Here is a 22,107-nt window from a genome sequence, read left to right on the forward strand (position 1 = left end):
GCTGAGAAACAGGGCTTATGAAGGACATTACAGTCAATTATCTTTTTGATTATTCAAAAAAAAAATGATATACGAATAATATATTTTACTAATAGGATAGAATGAAAACTTGTCAAAAACACCTACTGTACATCATTTGAAATGCTGCCCAAGTTTTGCTTTGTGATGCCTTGAGGGTCCAATACAGGGGGATACATTGTTGCAGATTATTTAGTGAGTCTGGCCTGAATATGCAGTATTCAAGCAAACACTCTAGGCTCAATGATTAAGGTATAATGTAGAGCTGTTCATGGTTCAACAACTGTATATATATTCAAAAAATCACACATAATATCTTAAAATTTGCAACCATCCCATTGCAGTATCATCCACATTACCCTGAATGCAAATAGAAAAAATCCATAGAATTCTTGCCCCATTTAAATCGTTTTTTCCTAAAAGTAGCTCGGATTTACTGGGACTAAGACAAGGAACTACAGCTGAACATTGAACAGCTTCCCAAATCCCAGACTGTAGCTTTAACTGAAACACTATGCAGCTTGTCATGCAATGCCAGGCTAGAAGGAGAGCAGACTTCATAGACAACATGTTTGATGTTATGAATGGGTATGGCAGATATACATTCCAGACATTATGGGTGTGTTGGATAATAGCGCTGGGAATTGCCAGGGACCTCATGATACGATATTAACACAATACTTAGGTGCTGATATGATATATATTACGATTCTCACGATTCTACATGTATTGCGATTCTATACTGTGATTTTATTGTGATTCGATGTTCCAAACATGTTGCCACACTATATGTCTGAGGCAGAGAGACGAGAGAGCATGAGAAAAGTAATGGAAATACAAATGTGCTTCCTATTTAAAATGAAAATGGAGAACAGTCTATGAAGGAAAAATAGAGTTTTGGAGCAGGGACAGCCAACTAGTGCAAAAATATTAGTGCGATATTGTCAATACGATGGGATACGATATCGTTGAAAATAATATCCCGATATGTAACTATCGATTCCCCCCCCCCCTTCATCACTACTGTATAGGTGTTGTAACGGTCTTGCAGTTATACATTTAGTTGCTTATTGCACCATTGAGGTAGAGTTTGTTAAGATGACAGATTAGTTTATTGTAGCTTCTGGTAACTACTGTATGTATTTTCTTATCAAAAGGAATACAATGAAATATAATGATTAAATATATGCTTTTTATTAAAATGTCCGTAAGCAGATGTAGCAGAAAAGGAACACACTCAAAAAATACAGTGTGTATAAAATAGTGAAGGTGAAGTACCCTGAAATGCAATTATCTCCCGATAATATTTTATTGTTCAATTAATCAAAGATATAATTAATCCTTTAAATCCCATATGATTCTTTCATTTATTGTGATAAATACAACCTCAAATGATGAGTAACAACGCATGTGGTCCGTGACCCACTCACTCAAACGGGAACTCCTCACTTGAAGCTGTACAGAAATACTCCCCAAATATTCTAAACATTCAAATTCATTCAGTTTATATTCTCATGAAGCACCCATATGATCGTGATATTAAAACAGTCCTGTCAGCGTCTATGTCAAACATCCGTCCAAAACATATAGGGTCAGTTTCCTGGACCCAGATTAAGTTTACTCCTGGACTAAAAAGCATGCTGAATGGAGAATCTCCATTGAAAGTAACTAATCCAGCACTAGGCTTAATCTGTATCCGGGAAACCATCCCAAAGAGAAAGACATACTTAAACATTTTTTCAATTAAGAGGAGGTACTGTTTCCAGCCTCTTCCATGTACACCAATCCCCAGTGGGCTCCGATGGAAGTGATCCCGGCACCGTTGAAGCGACCGCTGAGCATCCTCAGCTCATTGCCCATGTTGGCTGGGTAGAAGTTGAAGGAGACTTGGTTAGGCTGGCCGGCCGCCAGAGTGCGCCCCATGTTGGTTGTGAACACCAAGGTGTAGATGTAGTCTCCTGGGTTGTACTTCCCAGACACCTCGACGATGGCCTCATCCTTAAAAAGCTCCATCTCCTGCTTTGTACCCACTTCGCGACCGAATACAGGAGACCAGGTGTTGCTGTATCTCAGCTGGAACCTAAAACAGAGGAAGCTTTTCACGTTGGTTGTGTTTTGATAAGGCACATTCAGACCGAGAGAGCAGGTAGCGTCAGAGAATATCAAGGACTGACGTTTTCCATTGTACTCTGGGTTAGATACGATAACACTATTGTTTTGTCATGTACTGAATATGTAATAAACACAATAAATAAATACAGAAAGAAAGAAAGAAAGAAAGAAAGAAAGAAAGAAAGAAAGAAAGAAAGAAAGAAAGAAAGAAAGAAAGAAAGAAAGAAAGAAAGAAAGAAAGAAAGAAAGAAAGAAAGAAAGAAAGAAAGAAAGAAAGAAAGAAAGAAAGAAAGAAAGAAAGAAAAAAAATTAAGAGTGTGTCTGTTGGGTAGTGTAGTTGGACTGATTCGGTGGTGTCTGTTGGGTAGTGTAGTTGGACTAAGTCAGTGGTGTCTGTTCATGGGTCAGGGTCTGCTCACCCGTTGATGTAGGCGTTGTTGTTCTCCCACACTCTGACCGCTGTGATGCGTCCCTCACCGGAGGAAGCAAATGGGGTGCCACCTCCCTGACCCACCGCAGAGGAATACGAGTACAGGTCTTTGATGGCTAAAATAACATGGGCAATATGTTTTCTATATTTACTATATTAATAATACATATTTATATATACATAATTTTAATTTTACCAACACTTTCTGAAAGATCTTTACATTATGAATAAAGTGCAGATTAATTAACTAAAGTACATTCTGCAATGCTTTAATACATCAGCTTTTGTCTCAAAGAAGAACTCCTAAGTCTAACTGAAAAAGACAAGATGGTGAAAGCACGAAAGCTATTATTGAATAATTATAATTCAGAATTGTATTTGTATTACTCACGCATTGCCAAGCAGCTGGCCAAGAAGACTGTAACTAACAGGCTTGAGAACATTCTGCAAAAGGGAGGCATCAATACTTAAGACCTTTCATTTCAGTACATTTCACTCTCACTCCATTTCACTTGAAATGGTAAAACTTGAAATAATTTTGTTAATAACGTTTTTCATAGTAGTTCACAAAAAGAACTAAGGCATTTTACCTGTCAGGTCAACCAATGTTTCCTAGAAGGGGGAAAAAAATAACCTTTTGAATTGTGAAATGTGACTTAACAACAAACCATTCTTGAATGTGAAATGTTACAAAACAGCTTTCAAAAGTGGAACTCGTATTTACTACAATCTCTCTTGTAGTGCTAAGCTACTGTCAAATAAAAAAATGTCAGATAAATTAAATTTACATTTAGAGGCAATAGGGCCAAAGTGTTTGTGCCCATGTACCAAGAGATGATGAGTATTAACTTCATAACATTTCCCTCACCAGTATCATGCATTAAATACAAGTGCACATTTTATATTTAGCTAGTTGTGTACATACCCACAGTGATATCTTGAAATTTGTTTGAAAACCTGTGAAAGGTTTGTATCTCTCTGTCTCTGCCAGGTCCTTCTAGTCTACTGCTTCCTCTTAGAACTGCATTTATACATGCTGAACATTCCATCAGATCTAGATGGAAGGAGCATGCCAAAGAACACCTATAGTCAGTCACCCACTATAGAGAAGTCAGACATTGTTTGCTAATTGATCGAGGCTACTTTGGGAGGGAGTGTCAAGGAAATATTATAAGGAAATAATTGTATTCAGAGGATGTGCTTTCTTTTGAATTGTAACAAATAAATGATCTGAAATAGGGATTAAAAAAAGATACAATCTAACAACCGAACAATCAAAAGAATATACCAAAATCATATGAATGTGTACGAAAATCGCTCAAAATCAGTCTCCCAATCTTCAGTTGTTTTATTACCCCAAGAGGAACTTCTTCCCTTCAAACATTAACAGGCTGAAATAGACATGTGGATCTGGTCATTAATAGGGTAGTTAGTTCATTGGTTTGTTCAAATACCAATTATATTGTAGAAGATTTGTTTAAGTACATGTATTTAAATTTTATTCTAGCGGGGCAGATGAGATTCTCAATTTTTCATCTCCATTATCGTCTGACGTTTTCTGCAGTCTGTTACAATACACACATCTTGTCACGTCTCCTCCCGTTGCTCTCCTCCGGCGCTCTGATTCGCCGGTCTACTGAGCCTCCGGTCTGAGCGCACCACCTCGGCAGCACCGGAATGGAAACCCAATGCACCCTATTCACCTCCAGCGCACCTGCACCTCATCATCTCATCACCACCCCTATTAAGCCCTGGAATGTTCTGTAATATGTTGTGGGTGATTGTTTAGCTTTGTGTTCGGGCCGTTATCGTGGTTATTTCGCTTTGTCATTGTTTAAGTAAACCTTGACGTTGTTAATTCCTGCGACTGCGTCCTGCCTCTTCGTATACTCAGTACTCATCTTCATTAAATCACTGGCAACCTGTACATGTTTCTACAGGAAAACCATCTGATTTCATTTTCTGCTGATTAATCAGATACATATCAGTAAGGAGCTACAAAGTGAGAAAATAAAATAAAAGTTTGTATACACATAACAAAGTGAAATACCCTGAGGCACTTGTTACTATCTATCCATAATATTTGATAGTGCAATTAACATATTAATACAAATATATAACGTAGGACCTAATTGATCAACAAAAAATATATAAAAAGATAAGTTAAAAGGTCAATATAAATCAAAAATGCTATATTAACAACTTTTGTATATATACATTGAGTTATCTATTTTCTTTTAGTTGGGGAAGAATGTGAATTTATCTCAATAACCACCAATTGGGCACACACTGGTTCAATCAACATTGTTTCCACGTCATTTCAATGAAATTATGTTGAACCAATGTGGAATAGACGTTGAATTGACGTCTCTGTCCAGTGGGTAGCTTCCCTTACAAAACATTTGTTTGCTGTATAAAGCTAAGATAACATGCTGAACTATTGTATATTAAATGTATTCTGATAAACTCATACATACTCATCTTTTCATTTGATATGGTAAATACAACCTCCAATAATGCATGTGACCCGTATGTGACCCTCCTCCTTCATCGGCGTAAACTCACAAAGGACAGTGTGCATATTTAGAAAATACTCTGTAATATTCTAAACATTCAAATTCATTAACCTTCAAACGGTTCAGTTAATATATCTCATATACCAAAACAGTCCTGTCAGCGTCTATGTCAAACATCCAAAACATAAAGGGTCAGTTTCCCAGACCCAGATTAATTGTACTCTTTGACTAAAAAGCATGCTCAATGGAGAATCTCATCCCAAAGAGCAAAACATACTTTTTTCCCCCAATTAAGAGGTACTGTTTACAGCCTCTTCCATGTATACCAATCCCCAGTGGGTTCAGATGGAGGTGATGCTGGCACCGTTGAATTGGCCGTTGAGCAGCCTCAGCTCACTGCCCATGTGTGTTGTGTAGAAGTTGAAGGAGACGTGGTACGGCTGGCCGGCCGACAGAGAGCGCCCCCTGTTGGTGGTGAACACCAGGTAGCAGATGTAGTCTCCAGGGTTGTACTTCCCAGACACCTCGACGATGGCCTCATTCTTAAACAGCTCCATCTCCTGCTTTTCACCCACTTCGCCACCAAACACAGGAGACCAGGTGTTGCTGTATCTCAGCTGGAACCTAAGAAACAGAGCAGACTTTTCACTATAAATATAGAAAGAAAAAAATAAAGACAGAGTGTGTCTGTTGGGTAGTGTAGTTGGACTGAGTCAGCGGTGGGTGTTGGGTAGTGTAGTTGGACTGAGTCAGTGGTGTCTGTTGGGTAGTGTAGTTGGACTGAGTCAGTGGTGTCTGTTGGGTAGTGTAGTTGGACTGAGTAAGTGGTGTCTGATGGGTAGTGTAGTTGGATTGAGTCAGTGGTGTCTGTTGGGTAGTGTAGTTGGACTGAGTCGGTGGTGTCTGTTGGGTAGTGTAGTTGTACTGAGTCAGTGGTGTCTGTTGGGTAGTGTAGTTGGATTGAGTCAGTGGTGTCTGTTGGGTAGTGTAGTTGGATTGAGTCAGTGGTGTCTGTTGGGTAGTGTAGTTGGATTGAGTCGGTGGTGTCTGTTGGGTAGTGTAGTTGGACTGAGTCAGTGGTGTCTGTTCATGGGTCAGGGTCTGCTCACCCGTTGATGTAGGCGTTGTTGTTATAGTAGTAGTAGTAGTAGTAGTAGTAGTAGTTGTTGTTTTCCCACACTCTGACCGCTGTGATGCGTCCCTCACCGGAGGAGGCAAATGGGGTGCCAGTGCCCAGACCCACCGCAGAGGAATACGAGTACGGGTCTTTGATGGCTAAAATAACATGGGCAATATGTTTTCTATATTTACTATATTAATATTACATATTTATATTTACATCATTTTAATTTTACCAACACATTTCTCAAAGATCTTTACATGATGAATAAAGTGCAGATTAATTTACTAAAGTACATTCTGCAATGCATCAGAGGTTGTCTCAAAGAAGAACTCCTAAGTCTAACTGAAAAAGACAAGTTGGTGAAAGCACAAAAGCTATTATTTAATGATTGAATTATTATTCTAATTTTTTTTTTTTTTACTCACGCATTGCCAAGCAGCTGGCCAAGAACACTGACAAACAGTGGAGGCTGCTGAGGGGAGGACAGCTCACAATAATGGCTGGAATGGAGCAACTGGAATGGCATCTAACACATGGAAATCATGTGTTTGTTGTATTTGATACCATTCCACTAATTCGGCTCCAGACATTACCACGAGCCCATCCTCCCCAATTAAGGTGCCACCAACCTCCTGTGGTGACAAACAGGATTGAGAATATTCTGCCAAAGATAGGAATCATTACATATGACCTTTCATTTCACTCAGTTTCACTTTCACTCCATTTCACTTCAAATGGTTAAACTTGAAATAAGTTTGTTAATAATGTTTTTCATACAAGTTAGGCATTTTACCTGTCAAGAAAATACACTTTTTTGAATTGTGAAATGTGACTTAACAAACAAACCATTCTTGAACGTGAAATGTTATAAAACATCTTTAAAAAGTTGAACCTACTCTTGTTTACTACAATCTCTCTTGCAGTGCTAAGCTACTGTCAAATAAAAATGATGTCAGATCAATTAAATTTACATTTAGAGGCAATAGGGCCAAAGTGTTTGTGCCCATGTACCAAGAGATGATGAGTATTAACGTCATAACATTTCCCACACCAGTATCATGAGTTAAAGTGAACGTTTTCTATTTAGTTAGTTGTGTACACACCCACAGTGATATCTTGAGATCTGTGTGAAAACCTGTGAGAGCTTCTTATCTCTCTGTCTCTGCCAGGTCCTTTTAGTCTACTGCTTCCTCTTAGAACTGCATTTATACATGCTGAACATTCCATCAGCTATAAACGGAAGGAGCATGGCAAAGAACACCTTTAGTATCTCACTATAAAATGCATCATGCAACAATTACAAAGATTTTACTGAGTTACAGTTCACATAAAGAAATCAGTCAATTGAAATAAATAAATGAGGCCCTAATCTATGGATTTCACATGACTGGGAATACAGATATGCATCTGTTGGTCACGGATACCTTTAAAAGAGAGTAGGGGTGTGGATCAGAAAACCAGTCAGTATCTGATGTGACAGAGTTTATCAGGCTGTTGATTGTGGGCTGTGGAATGTTGTCCCACTCCTTTGCAATGGCTGTGCGGAGTTGCTGAATTTTGGCGGGAACTGGAACACGCTGTGGTACACGTTGATCCGGAGCATCCCAAACATAATCAGTGGGTGACATGTCTGGTGAGTATGCAGGCCATGGAAGAACTGGGGCATTTCCAGCTTCCAGGAATTGTGTACAGATCCTTGCGACATGGGGCAGTGCATTATCATGCTGAAACATGAGGTGAAGGCGGCGGATGAACGGCATGACAATGGGCCTCAGGATCTCATCACGGTCTCTCTGCACATTCAAATTGCCATTGATAAAATGCAATTGTGTTCGTTGTCCATAGCTTATGCCTGCCCATACCATAACCCCACCGCCACCATGTGCACTCTGTTCACAACGTTTAAATCAGCAAAGTGGTCTGTGGTTGTGAGACCGGTTGGACGTACTGCCAAATTATCTAGAGAAATGAACATTCAATTATCTGGCAACAGCTCTGGTGGACATTCCTGCATTTAGCATGCCAATTGCACGCTCCCTCAAAACTTCAGACATCAGTGACATTGTGTTGTGTGACAAAACTTCACATTTTAGAGTGGCCTTTTATTGTCCCCAGCGCAAGGTGCACCTGTATAATGATCATGCTGTTTAATCAGCTTCTTGATATGCCATACCTGTTGCATGGATTGATTATCTTGGCAAAGGAGAAATGCTCACTAACAGGGATGGAAACAAATTTGTGCACAACATTTTAGAGAAATACACTTTTTGTGCATATGGAACATTTCTGGGATCTTTTCAGCTCATGAAACATGGGACCAACACTTTACATGTTGTGTTTATATTTTTTGTTTAGTGTACAGTAGTTAGTTCACATAAAGATGTATGTAATTCATCTCTATTGAACAAACCAACAAAATCTGGACATTCTGGAGTCCTATTTTGACAGTAAAATATAAGAACTATAGTCTATTTTCAACCCAAAATTCATGATTAGGTTGCACATCAAAATATCTGGAATCATGCATTCCTGCTTGGACATGTTAGATGAACAACTTATTTCTTGAAACCTCAGTAGTGTATTATTTATACTTCTTAATAAAGCACTAAGAATGACTTCATAAGATGATTACACGGGGCTTGTGTCCCCAACTGTAAAATGTTGTACCACAAGTGACACCAGAGGAGAATGTTAGTCTGGAGCTCTGCAATAGTAACACTTAGGGTAGATGTTCATTCAGGGGAACACGTGATTTACAATATAGCCGAAGTCGTTAGCTTGGCTTTTATAATGTATAAGGCTTAAGCAGACAGACAGACAGAAAGACAGAGAACAAGAAGAAGTACTGAGTGACAGCAGAGAAGATGCTGAGACAGACAGACAGACAGCACAACAGGGAGGCTAACCAAATGGCTAGAGCAGAGGCCCAGTTATAGTGGTGAGTTGTATCTCCAGTGGGGTTTTCATATTGTATTTGTTTTAATCATCAGATGGTTAAGAAAGAGGAGGAGGACCATGTCTTGTAAGTCACTGGCACAGAAATGGTTAAGAAACACTATATTGTACTGCCAGTGTTACATGTCAGCACCAGTGCCTGTGTGTAAGTACGGTGTGTAGGGTCAGGGTGTATGTGTGGGGAGGGGGTGTGTGTGTATGGAGTTGGCGGCACTCACAGTGATGTGGCCTATTGTAGATAAAATGCCAGGGCCAAATTCTTGTCCCAGTCCGCCCCTGTTGTTTTCTAATTGGTCAAGGCTACTTTGGGAGGAAGTGTCAAGGAAATATTACAAGGAAATACAATGCCTTCAGAAAGTATTCACACCCCTTGACTTTTCCCCCATTTTGGTGTGTTACAGCCTAAATTTAAAATGGATTACGTTGAGATTTTTGTCACTGGCCTACACACAATACCTCATAATATCAAAGTGGAATGATGTTTTTAGAAATGTTTACAAATGAATTAAAAATGAAAACCTGAAATGTCTTGAGTCAATAAGTTATGGCAAGCCTAAATAAGTTTGCTTAACAAGTAATATAGTAAGTTGCATGGACTGACTCTGTGTGCAATAATAGTGTTTAACATGATTTTTGAATGACTACCTCATCTCTGTACCCCATGTAGTATCGAGTGAGTGGTGGCAATTATTGCTGATAAACAAAGGAGTCCGCTCATACTGAATCCTTGATCATAAGTTTATTCAGATCACAAGCTTCAGCATAAGTGACAGGTGACATGACACCCGGAGAGCGACGCCTCAGAATGGCTGCTCTGCCTTCTCCTTCGTTTTTCCCCCTATTTATAAACAATGCAAAAAGATGCTCCCTCTTCTGGCCAATCACCAGTCTCCCCTGTCTACAACACACTTCCTGTCTGTTGTATGTGGCGTTACACTAAAACATTCCCTCTTGATACTAAAATCAACATTCTCTCTGGTTCCACTTAAAACATTAACAACGTCATAATCTCAATACACTACACCCACACATACAATTATCTCTAAGGTCCCTCAGTCGAGCAGTGAATTGCAAGCACAGATTCAACCACAAAGACCAGGGAGGTTTTCCAATGCCTCGCAAAGAAGAGCACCTATTGGTAGATGAGTAAAAAAAAACATCCTGAAAATCGTTTTTCTCACAAAATCGTGTGTAGCGTCCGAACGGTTTGGCCTACAAACTATTTAAATATGTGTAAAAAGATGTACATGTATTTCCCGAGCTTTCTTATATCTCGTAGATATAGGACAGACACTTCAAAACCTTATTTCTTATGATTCATTTTTTGACTGTATTTTTTGCCATTTATGAATGTGTCATTCAAAGCGTTTCTATGGGCTATAGGAGTAAAGGCCAAATTCAATATTTTATATAGACTGGCTAGGCCCCTCCAGGACCTTAATGTGCTTCTTCTTGAGCCACTCCTTTGTTGCCTTGGCCGTGTGATGGTCTTGTAGCCCATTCTAGCCTTGTGTAGGTCTACAATATTGTCCCTGACATCCTTGGAGAGCTCTTTGGTCTTGGCCATGGTGGAGAGTTTGGAATCTGATTGATTGATTGTTTCTGTTGACAGGTGTCTTTTATACAGGTAACAAGCTGAGATTAGGAGCACTCCCTTTAAGAGTGTGCTCCTAATCTCAGCTCGTTACCTGTATATAAGACACCTGGGAGCCAGAAATCTTTCTGATTGAGAGGGGGGCAAATACTTATTTCCCTCATTAAAATGCAAATCAATTTATAACATTTTTGTCATGTGTTTTTCTGGATTTTTTTTGTTGTTGTTATTATGTCTCTCACTGTTCAAATAAACCTACCATTAAAATTATAGACTGATAATTTCTTTGTCAGTGGGCAAACGTACAAAATCAGCAGGGGATCAAATACTTTTTTCCCTCACTGTAATGGCAAGTCTTACAAGACTTGATACATATTAATCAAACAGGGTTTATGAAAAATAGGCACTTACAAACAAATATAAGTAGATGTTTCAGTTTAATACAATACGCTAAAAAACAAGATATAGATTTATCAATAAAGGCTGTTGATTCCGAAAAGGCTTTTGACCGCCTTAAATGGCTTTGTTTATTCAAAACTTTGGAAGCTTTCAACTTTCCAGCTGAGCTAATAAATGTAAAAAAAAATATGATGTACAGTATAATTAAGCAATAAGGCCCGAGGGGGTGTGGTATATGGTCCAGGGAATTCGCATTGCATCGTGCATAAAAACAGCCCTTAGCCGTGGTCTATGGCCAAAATACCACGGCTAAGGGCTGTTTCTATGCACGACGCAACGCGAATTCCCTGGACACAGCCCTTAGCCGTGGTATAGTGGCCATATATCACAAACCCCCAAGGTGCCTTATTGCTATTATGAACTGGCTACCAAAGTAATTAGAGCAGTCAAAATCTATGTTTTGTCATACCCCTGGTATATGGTCTGATATACCACAGCTGTCAGCCAATCAGATTAAATCCGTATAGCAGAAGTTCTGCGTATTAGAGCGTTTGAAATTGAAAGATTTGATTTGATTTGATTTATTCGGATACCCATTAGCCGACGGCAATGGCGACAGCTAGTCTTACTGGGGTCCGATATATAACAAAAAAGACATTACAGACAAAATACTTAACATACATTTAAAAACATTAACACGTAGTGTGTGTGTGCATCTATCAGTTACACATACATGTCAGTACATATACACAACAAGTAGGTCACATGGGGGAGAGGCGTTGTGCCGTGAGGTGTTGCTATATTTGTTTTTTTAAACCAGGTTTGCTGTTTACTTGCGCTATATTAGATGGAAGGGACTTCCATGCACTGTATAATACTGTATGTTTCCTTGAATTTGTTCTGGACCTGGGGACTGTGAAAAGACCCCTGGTGGATTGTCTGGTAGGGTAAGTGTGTGTGTCGGTGCTGTGTGTAAGTTGACTATGCAAACAATTTGGAATTTCCAACACATTAATGTTTCTTATAAAAACAAGAAGTCAGTCTTTCCTCAACTCTTAGCCAAGAGAGACTGGCATGCATATTATTAATATTAGCCCTCTGATTACAATGAAGAGCAAGATAAAAATAATAATAAAATAATATGCCATTTAGCAGACGCTTTTATCCAAAGCGACTTACAGTCATGCGTGCATACATTTGTGTATGGGTGGTCCCGAGGATCGAACCCACTACCTTGGCGTTACAAGCGCCGTGCTCTACCAGCTGAGCTACAGAGGACCACAAGATGTGCTGCTCTGTTCTGGACCAGCTGCAGCTTAACTAGGTCTTTCCTTGGAATACTTGACAATATGACTAGACAATAATCAAGATAAGATAAAACTAGAGCCTGCAGGACTTGCTTTGTGGAGTGTGGTGTCAAAAAAGCAGAGCATCTCTTTATTACGGACAGACCTCTCCCCATCTTTACAACCAATAAATCTACATATTTTGACCATGACAATTTACAATCTAAGGTAACACCAAGTAATTTAGTTTCCTCAACTTGTTCAACAGCCACACCTATAACGTTTTAGAGAAGACCCAGATGCAGACAGTGTCGAAGTAACAACATTTTATTACTAGAACAGAGGGCAGGCAAAACGACAGGTCAAGGGCAGGCAGAGGTCAGTAATCCAGTGTGGTGGGACAAGGTACAGAACGGCAGGCAGGCTCAGGGTCAGGGCAGGCAGAATGGTCAAAACCGTGAAAACTAGAAAACAGGAACTTTAGAAAAGACAGGAGCAAGGGGGAAAACGCTGGTAGGCTTGACAAACAAAACAAACTGGCAACAGACAAACAGAGAACACAGGTATAAATAGACTGGGGATAATGGGGAAGATGGGCGACACCTGGAGGGGGTGGAGATAATCACAAAGACAGGTGAAACAGATCAGGGTGTGACAATACAATTCATTACCAGATTCAGCTGAGGTCTAGAATTTAGGGAATGATTTGTACCAAATACAATAAGTTTTAGAAATGTTCAAGACCAGTTTATTACTGGCCACCCATTCCAAAACAGACTGCAACTCTTTGTTAAGGGTTTCAGTGACTTCATTAGCTGTGGTTGCTGATGCGTATATGGTTGAATCATCAGCATACATGGACACACATGCTTTGTTTAATGCCAGTGGCAGGTCATTGGTAAAAATAGAAAAGAGTAGAGGGCCTAGAGAGCTGCCCTGTGGTACACACCACTTTACATGTTTGACATAAGAGAAGCTTCCTTTAAAGAAAACCCTCTGAGTTCTATTAGATAGATAGCTCTGACTCCACGATATGGCAGAGGTTGAAAAGCCATAACACATAAGTTTCTTCAACAACAGGTTATGGTTAATAATATCAAAGGTTGCACTGAAATCTAACAGTACAGTACCCAAAATATTCTTATCATCAATTTCTTTAAACCAATCATCAGTCATTTGTGTCAGTGCAGTACATGTTGAGTGCCCTTCTCTATAAGCATGCTGGAAGTCTGTTGATAATTTGTTTACAGAGAAGTAGCATTGTATTTGGTCAAATACAATGTTTTCCAAAAGTTTGCTAAGAGCTGGCAGCAAGCTGATAGGTCTGCTTTTAGAGCCAGTAAAGGCCGCTTTACCACTCTTGGGTAGGGGAATGACTGTGGCTTCCCTCCAGGCCTGAGGACAAAGACTTTCCTCTAGGCTCTCTAAAGATATGACAGATAGGATTGGCTAGAGTCAGCTACCATTCTCAGTAGCTTTCCATCTAAGTTGTCAATGCCAGGAGGTTTGTCATTATTTATCGATAACAATACTTTTCCCACCTCTCCCACACTAACTTGACAAAATTCAAACTTGCAATGCTTTTCTTTCATTACATGTTTTTTTTTATACATTAGTACGATGGCTCACTGTTTGTTGTTGGCATTTCCTGCCTAAATTTGCCCACTTTGCCAATAAAGTAATCATTTGTCAATAAAGTCATCAATTGGCAACATCAAATGGTTTTGTGATGAATAAGCCATCTGATTCGATGAAAGAAGGAGTTGAATTTGTGTTTCTGCCCACAATTTCATTTAAAGTACTCCAAAGTTTTTTTTACATCATTCTTTATATCATTGATCTTGACTTCATAATACAGTTTCTTCTTCTTTTTGTTAAGTTTAGTCACATCATTTCTCAATTTGCAGTACAGTGCCTTGCAAATGTATTCATCCCCCTTGGCATTTTTTCCATTTTGTTGCATTACAACCTGTAATTTAAATTGATTTTTATTTGGATTTCATGTAATGGACATACACAAAATAGTCCAAATTGGGGAAGTGAAATGAAAAAAAGAACTTGTTTCAAAAAATGCAAAAAAATTAATAACGGAAAAGTGGTGCGTGCATATGTATTCACCACCTTTGCTATGAAGACCCTAAATAAGATCTGGTGCAACCAATTACCTTCAGAAGACACATAATTAGTTAAATAATGTCCACCTGTGTGCAATCTAAGTGTCACATGATCTGTCACATGATCTCAGTATATATACACCTGTTCTGAAAGGCCCCAGAGTCTGCAACACCACTAAGCAAGGCGCACCACCAAGCAAGCAGCACCATGAAGACCAAGGAGCTCTCCAAACAGGTCAGCGACAAAGTTGAAGTACAAATCAGGGTTGGGTTATAAAAAAATATCAGAAACTTTGAACATTACATTTTACATTTACATTTTAGTCATTTAGCAGACGCTCTTATCCAGAGCAACTTACAGGAGCAATTAGGGTTAAGTGCCTTGCTTAAGGGCACATCAACAGATTTTTCACCTAGTCGGCTCGGGGATTAGAACCAGCGACCTTTCGGTTACTGGCACAACGCTCTTACCCACTAAGCTACCTGCCGCCCGAACATCCCACGGAGCACCATTAAATACATTATTTAAAAATTAAAAGAATATGGCTCCACAACAAACTTGTCAAGAGAGGGCCGCCCACCAAAACTCACGGACCAGGCAAGGAGGGCATTAATCAGAGAGGTAACAAGAGACCAAAGATAACCCTGAAGGAGCTGCAAAGCTCCACAGTATCTGTCCATAGGACCACTTTAAACCGTACACTCCACAGAGCTGGGCTTCACGGAAGAGTGGCCAGAAAAAAAGCCATTGCTTAAAGAAAAAAATAAGCAAACACGTTTGGTGTTCGCCAAAAGGCATGTGGGAGACTCCCCAAACATATGGAAGAAGGTACTCTGGTCAGATGAGACTAAAATTGAGCTTTTTGGCCATCAAGGAAAACGCTATGTCTGACACAAACCCAACACCTCTCATCACCCTGAGAACACCATCCCCACAGTGAAGCATGGTAGTGGCAGCATCATGCTGTGGGGATGTTGGATGGTGCTAAATACAGGGAAATTCTTGAGGGAAACCTGTTTCAGTCTTCCAGAGATTTGAGACTGGGACGGAGGTTCACCTTCCAGCAGCACAATGACCATAAGCATACTGCAAAAGCAACACTCGAGTGGTTTAAGGGGAAACATTTAAATGTCTTGGAATGGCCTAGTCAAAGCCCAGACTTCAATCCAATTGAAAAGCTATGGTATGACTTAAAGATTGCTGTACACCAGTGGAACCCATCCAACTTGAAGGAGCTGGAGCAGTTTTGCCTTGAAGAATGGGAAAAAATCCCAGTGGCTAGATGTGCCAAGTTTATAGAGACCTACCCCAAGAGACTTGCAGCTGTAATTACTGCAAAAGGTGTATCTACAAAGTATTGACTTTGGGGGGTGGGGGGGTGGGGGGGCTGAATAGTTATGCACGCTCAAGTTTTCAGTTTTTGGTCTTATTTCTTGGTCGTTTCACCCCCAAAAATATTTTGCATCTTCAAAGTGGTAGGCATGTTGTGTAAATCAAATGATACAAACCCCAAAAAAATCCATTTTAATTCCAGGATAGGAAAAATGCCAAGGGGGATGAATACTTTCGCAAGCCACTGTAGATGATATATCCTTGTATTGCTACTGCTGTATCATAAAATGAATTATCTAAGTGAGTCTCAGAAATGGCTAATATATTAATCTTTTCTGATGTTAGCAAGTTATTGATTTCATGAATCTTATTTCTAAGGCTACATATATTAATATAGCCTATTTTCAGCCCTTTCCTGGGTAGTTTATCAGAGATAGACATAATATAGAAAAGATCAAACAAAGCAAGAGAAAAAAATACATTAATCAGTTGGTGTGTGTAAGTGTGTGTGTAAGTGTGTGTGCTGCGGGGTTGAAGATAATTTCCTATTGAGCCGACTTATGCAGTTCTTCCCTTGAATGCCAATGCAAGAACATTGCCTTTACATTTCAATCGCGCTGTAAAGCGGAACTTCCACTATACAGATTGAATCGAGCCCTAACTGAAAAAGACAAGTTGAAGTAGAAAAACAAAATGTATTTATTCATTATTATAATTCAGAATTGTATTTTTATTACTCACGCATTGCCAAGCAGCTGGCCAAGAACACTTTGACAAACAGGATTTAGAACATTCTGCAAAATGGAGGCATCAATACTTAAGACCTTTCATTTCACTCCATTTAACTCTCACTCCATTTCACTTCAAATGGTAAAACTTTATTATTTTTACCTGGTGTTTATAGTATTTCACAAAAACAACTAAGGCATTTTACCTGTCAGGTCAACCCCTGTTTCCTGTGGGGAATAAAATAAAATAAACATTTGAATTGTAAAATGTGACTTTACAAACTACAAACCGCACTTGAACGTGAAATGTTATAAAACATCTTTAAAAAGTTTAACCTACTCTTGTTTCCTACAATCACTCCTGCAGTGCTAAGCTACTGAAAAATTGATGTCCGATCATTGAATGTAAATTTAGAGGCAGTAGGGCCAAAATGTTTATTTCTTTACAGTCTAAGACGATGGGTGGGGGGTGCTAAGCTGACTTATGGAATTGTTTAAAGATGGTCATACTATGGATCTTTTAGATATTTGATTTAGAATTTTAGGACCCCTTTAGGTATCCCCCCAAAATATTTGTACATTATTTGATAGAATATTGATGTTGGCTGCTAAAGCCCATAGAAATGCATTGAATAACACATAAAAAAATGGCAAAAAGGACAGTCAAAAAATAAATAATAAGAATCAAGGTTTTGAAGTGTCTGTCCTAAATCTAGGAGATATAAAAAATCGTAGGAAATAAATATATACACATATTTAACCCCTTTTCTGGGTAGGCACAAATCTTCCTTCATACTGTACTTTTTTTAAAACCGGAACCGGTTACCTTCAGATGAGTCCCGTGACAGTTGTGGTGTTATAGAGCAAAACAGAGAACACCACCGTGTTCGTGAGAATCTCCCTTTTCCACAAGCGGGTCCCATTAGTTTGTAGACCAAACGGTTCGGACTCTACCAAACAGAAGTTGGCACATCGATGGTACCGACTTCAGACGAGTCTCATGCCACTTGTGGGGGCCGTAGAGAAAAACGGAGACCACCATCGTGTTCATGAGTCTCATCTTTCAATAGAGTGGTCATAATTATTTTGCGAGAAGACCGATGTTTGGGATGTCTCATGGTCTGACAAACACAACTCTGCCACTTTTCACCGCAGATGCAGAAGTGCTATATCAGCGGAAGTGGTGGATTGAGACGCATCCAATGCAAATAATATCTCTATCTTAAACTGACAGATTTTGATGTTTTATTTATTTATTTTGCTACTTAGATGGATGCACCGGTGCATCAATCGACTCTAGGGGGATATTATACGGCCAATTACCAAGAGATGATGATATTAACATGTTATAATTTCTTACTATCCTGTGCTTTGTGACATACAACTACAATGGTCAAATGTCACTATTTTGACATATTCTAATGCAGGGCTCCCAGACCAGTATCACGCGTTACAATTGCACATTTTCTATTTAGTTAGTTGTGTACTTACCCACAGCTTGAGATCTGTGTGAAAACATGTGAGAGCTTCTCATCTCTCTGTCAGGTCCTTCTAGTGTACTGCTTCCTCTTAGAACTCCTGCATTTCTATATGCTGAACATATCATTAGCTTGTTTTCTAATTGGTCAACGCTACTTTGAGAAGGGGTGTCAAGGAAATACATGTATTTAGAGGATGTTCTTTCCTCTTAATTGTTACAATATAACTATTTGAAATATTAATTTAAAAAGGTTACACTCTAAACAAAAGAACAATTACATAAATATACCAAAATCAGATGAATTTGAAATATATTGTTTAAATATTATTATTTGTTATGACGAGTTTCTCTGGTTTCGAGTACTTCAGGATGTAAGAGAATAGTTGAACACTTAGATGGAGAGTTGATTCATAGTTATTTAATATTTACAGTACAGATTCGTATGACAAGCGGTACGGGCATAGCCTATTGTCATCCGAATGACTTACATAGAAAACCTCTCAGTTTATATAATGCTTTCCGAGCTACTTCCATCCAACAGTTGCCAACCATTATTGAGTGTCACTCATCTCCTACAATAGGATCCCCCTACATGGTATCGTGTGGCACCCTAGCCAGGATATTCCATCACGTACTCCTTCTAAGATTAGCACAAGTGGCCCCCAAGCTATCTTGACACGCAGACCTTCTGGCACCCACCAGTGACATAAATAACACATGGTGTGTCCTTATCATCTCTCCCACATACAGCTCATGAGTTTAAAGACATTAACAAATACTGTATAAAAAGACGTTATATCATTATTTTTACCTGTATTTGACCAAATTAGATAAAATATATTTTTTTTAATAAAATAAAAACGTTCAAAACAGACCTGGCCAAAATAGCAGCACATAAAGTGTCATAAAAAATACACACTGACAACATTAAAACACAAAACACAACAATATAAAAACATAAATGTCGAGATCGTTACAGGAAGACTCGTGGAACCAAGGCGCAGCGTGATAAGCGTACATCTTTATTGATACACAACACACGAACAAAACAACAAAACGAAACGATACGTGAAGTCCTGAGGTTACACACACCAAACCTTCACGGATCAAGATCCCACAAACTAACTGGTGCCAACAGGCTGCCTAAGTATGGTCCCCAATCAGAGACAACGAGCTACAGCTGCCTCTGATTGGGAACCACCCTGGTCAACATAGATCTAAACGATCTAGAACAAAAAAAAATCCACACCCTGGCTCAACATTTAAGAGTCCCCAGAGCCAGGGCGTGACAATCAATATACACATTGAGCAGACAAGATGCTTTGGAGGGGTGTAGTGCATCTACAGGTAGGGGTCATCCCCCCCCACTTCATTGTTCACCATAGTTTTTACCCTAGTTTTAAAGTAATTCAAAGAGACGAGGTCCTGTAATTTAAAGTCCTATTGTAGCTAATTCCAGGTGGAAGGGCCAGACAACTGGACACTGTTTTACCCAGCTCTGTACAGGCATTAGGCACAGAGAGCAAGATACAGTCATGTGATTGTATGCAATAGTTTTCATTTGTCTGCTGGACAATGTAGGTACACAGGAAAAATGTTATTAGAATTTTTATTATTATATTTTAGAATCAGTCAGTCTTGCCATCTTTAGTTGTGACTACATGTGGATCGGGTCATTAATAGGGTAGTTAGTTCATTGGCTCAAATACCTATTTTATTGTAGAAGATGTGTTTCAGTACAGGTATTTCAGTTTCATTCTAGAGGGCTACATGAGATTCTAAATGTTCTGTCTCCATTATTGTCTGAAGTTTTCTGCAGTCTGTTACAACACAAACATAGTCTTATCCAGAGCGACTAACAGTTAGTGCATTCATCTTAAGGTAGCTAGGTGAGACAACCAAATATCACACAACTATAGTAAGTAAAACTGCTCCTCGGTAAAGCAGCTATCAGCTGTTTAATCATAGGGAAACAAGCTGATTTGAGGTTTTAGCCCAACCCATCTACTGTACCAGTGAAGTTTCCTCTAAAAAACAGACATTTCCATTGACGTGGAAGATGGAGAAATGCAGTAGTTCCTGATGCTCTCATGACAACAGAGAAGTATTTGAATACTTAGACTTTGCCATTGGTAATACTTTATTTGAAGGGGTCTTACATATTATTAGGCATTCAATACACCTTTATGAAACCAGCCATCACATAATGTATGAGTATTGCAGCATAATTCATAAAAACCTTCATAACATTTATTCAACATCATTGAACCAAAAGGTTAAGAAGTAGTGTTGTTTCCGTGGCCCTGCATGGTTTGGTATGGATCCTGCACCATTCCCCAGTGGGCCTCCATGGAGGTGATGCCGTTGCCATCGAAGCATCCGCTGAGCAGCAGCAGCTCACTGTCACTGTGGGTGGGGTAGAAGTTGAAGGACTTTCAGTGTGGGGTTCCAGCCTGGAGGAAGCGCCCTCTACTGGTAGCAAAGAACACCTGGCGGACGTAGTTGCTGCTATGGAACTTTCCAGACATCTGGAAGATGGCCTCTCCATCAAACAGCTCCATCTCTTCCTCCCCGTTGGCATATTTGCGGCCATAAACACGGTTCCAGGCGTAACCATACATGAACTGGAAACTGAGGAGGACCAGGTGGAGGAGGAAGGAGAAGGAAGGAGGAGGGTGAAGAGGAAGAGGAAGAGGAGGAGGGGGAATTAGTTTATTTCTGAACATCTTAGTAAGACCCATTGTAACATGTATCTACAGTATGGCATGTTTGTGATGAACACTGATATTCATTACCCAGTGATGTAGCAGTTCTAGATCTCTTTATTTCTGAACATCTTACTACGACCCATTTAAACATGTATCTACAGTATGGCATCTTTGTGATAAACACTGATAATCATTACCCAGTGATGTAGCTGTTCTAGATCTCCCACACCCTGACAGCCATGAAACGCTTCTGTCCCTCAGACCAGTAAGGATTTCCACTCTCCCGGCCTGCAGCAGCCAAGTAAGAGTTGTACTGGCTTTGGGCTGTGAAGATAATTTCTTACTATCATCATTATCAGTGATATATTCCTGTGCTTTGTGACATACAACTGCATTGTCACTATTTTGACATATTCTAATGCAGGGCTCTCCATCCCTGTTCCTTTAGAGGTATCCTCCTGTTTACACCAGGGCTCTCCAGTCCTGTTCCTGGAGAGATACCCTCCTGTAGGTTTTCACTCCAACCCTGTTCCTGGAGAGCTACCCTCCTGTAGGTTTTAACTCCAACCCTGTTTCTGGAGAGCTTTGAGGTATATATTTAAGTTAAAACTGATTCTAAAATGTAATAATTTAAATTCTAAAATGGTCATGTTAACCTACATTGTCCAGCAGACAAATGAGAACTGTCGCGTAATCTCACATGATTGTATCTTGTTGACCCGTACAGGGCTGGGTAAAATAAAAGTATTCCAGTTTTCTGCTCCTTCCACTTGGAACTTGTGTCTCTTTCAATGACTTTAAAATGAGGGTAAAAACTATGGTGACCAATGAAGTGGAGGGGGGGGGGGGGGTCAATGTAATGACCCCTACCTGTAGATGCACTACACCCCTCCAAAGCATCTTGTCTGCTCAATGTGTATATTGATGTTTTTATATTGTTGTGTTTTGTGTTTTTATGTTGTCAGTGTGTCTTTTTTATGAAACTTTATGTGCTGCTATTTTGGCCAGGTCTCAATAAGACTAATTTGGTAAAATACAAAATATTAACAATGGGAATTTCGAATTAATCTGATTTTGGTATATTCATGTAATTGGTATTCTGTTTAGTGTATATCTTTTTTTAAATTTAAAATTCCTATCAGTGGCGTGTATTCATGGATGGCAAGGAAAGCCAGGCTTCCCCAAAAAATTCACCAATAAAAAGAGAAAGAAAGAAATAACATAATGTATCTTTCGTCTCTCTGTGTTTCATAGTTTTGATAGTTTCTCTGATAGTGTATCATCATCAAGCCTAAACCAATTTTCTTTGTA

The 22,107-nt window shown here is 39.3% G+C and overlaps 1 pseudogene across 1 annotated transcript; it reads right to left on the reverse strand.

The window, feature by feature from the left end:
• Positions 1-1,194: 1,194 nt before the first annotated feature.
• LOC311139306 lies at positions 1,195-18,135 on the reverse strand (annotated as a pseudogene). The gene is made up of 6 exons: positions 18,100-18,135; positions 6,186-6,351; positions 5,378-5,700; positions 2,952-3,026; positions 2,550-2,676; positions 1,195-2,098 (listed from the first exon to the last, which is right to left on the reverse strand). The product of its transcript is annotated as an uncharacterized misc_RNA (transcript).
• Positions 18,136-22,107: the final 3,972 nt, after the last annotated feature.

This window comes from Coregonus lavaretus, assembly GCF_964263955.1.
Source record: "Coregonus lavaretus genome assembly, chromosome: 13".
NCBI classification, from domain to species: domain Eukaryota; kingdom Metazoa; phylum Chordata; class Actinopteri; order Salmoniformes; family Salmonidae; genus Coregonus; species Coregonus lavaretus.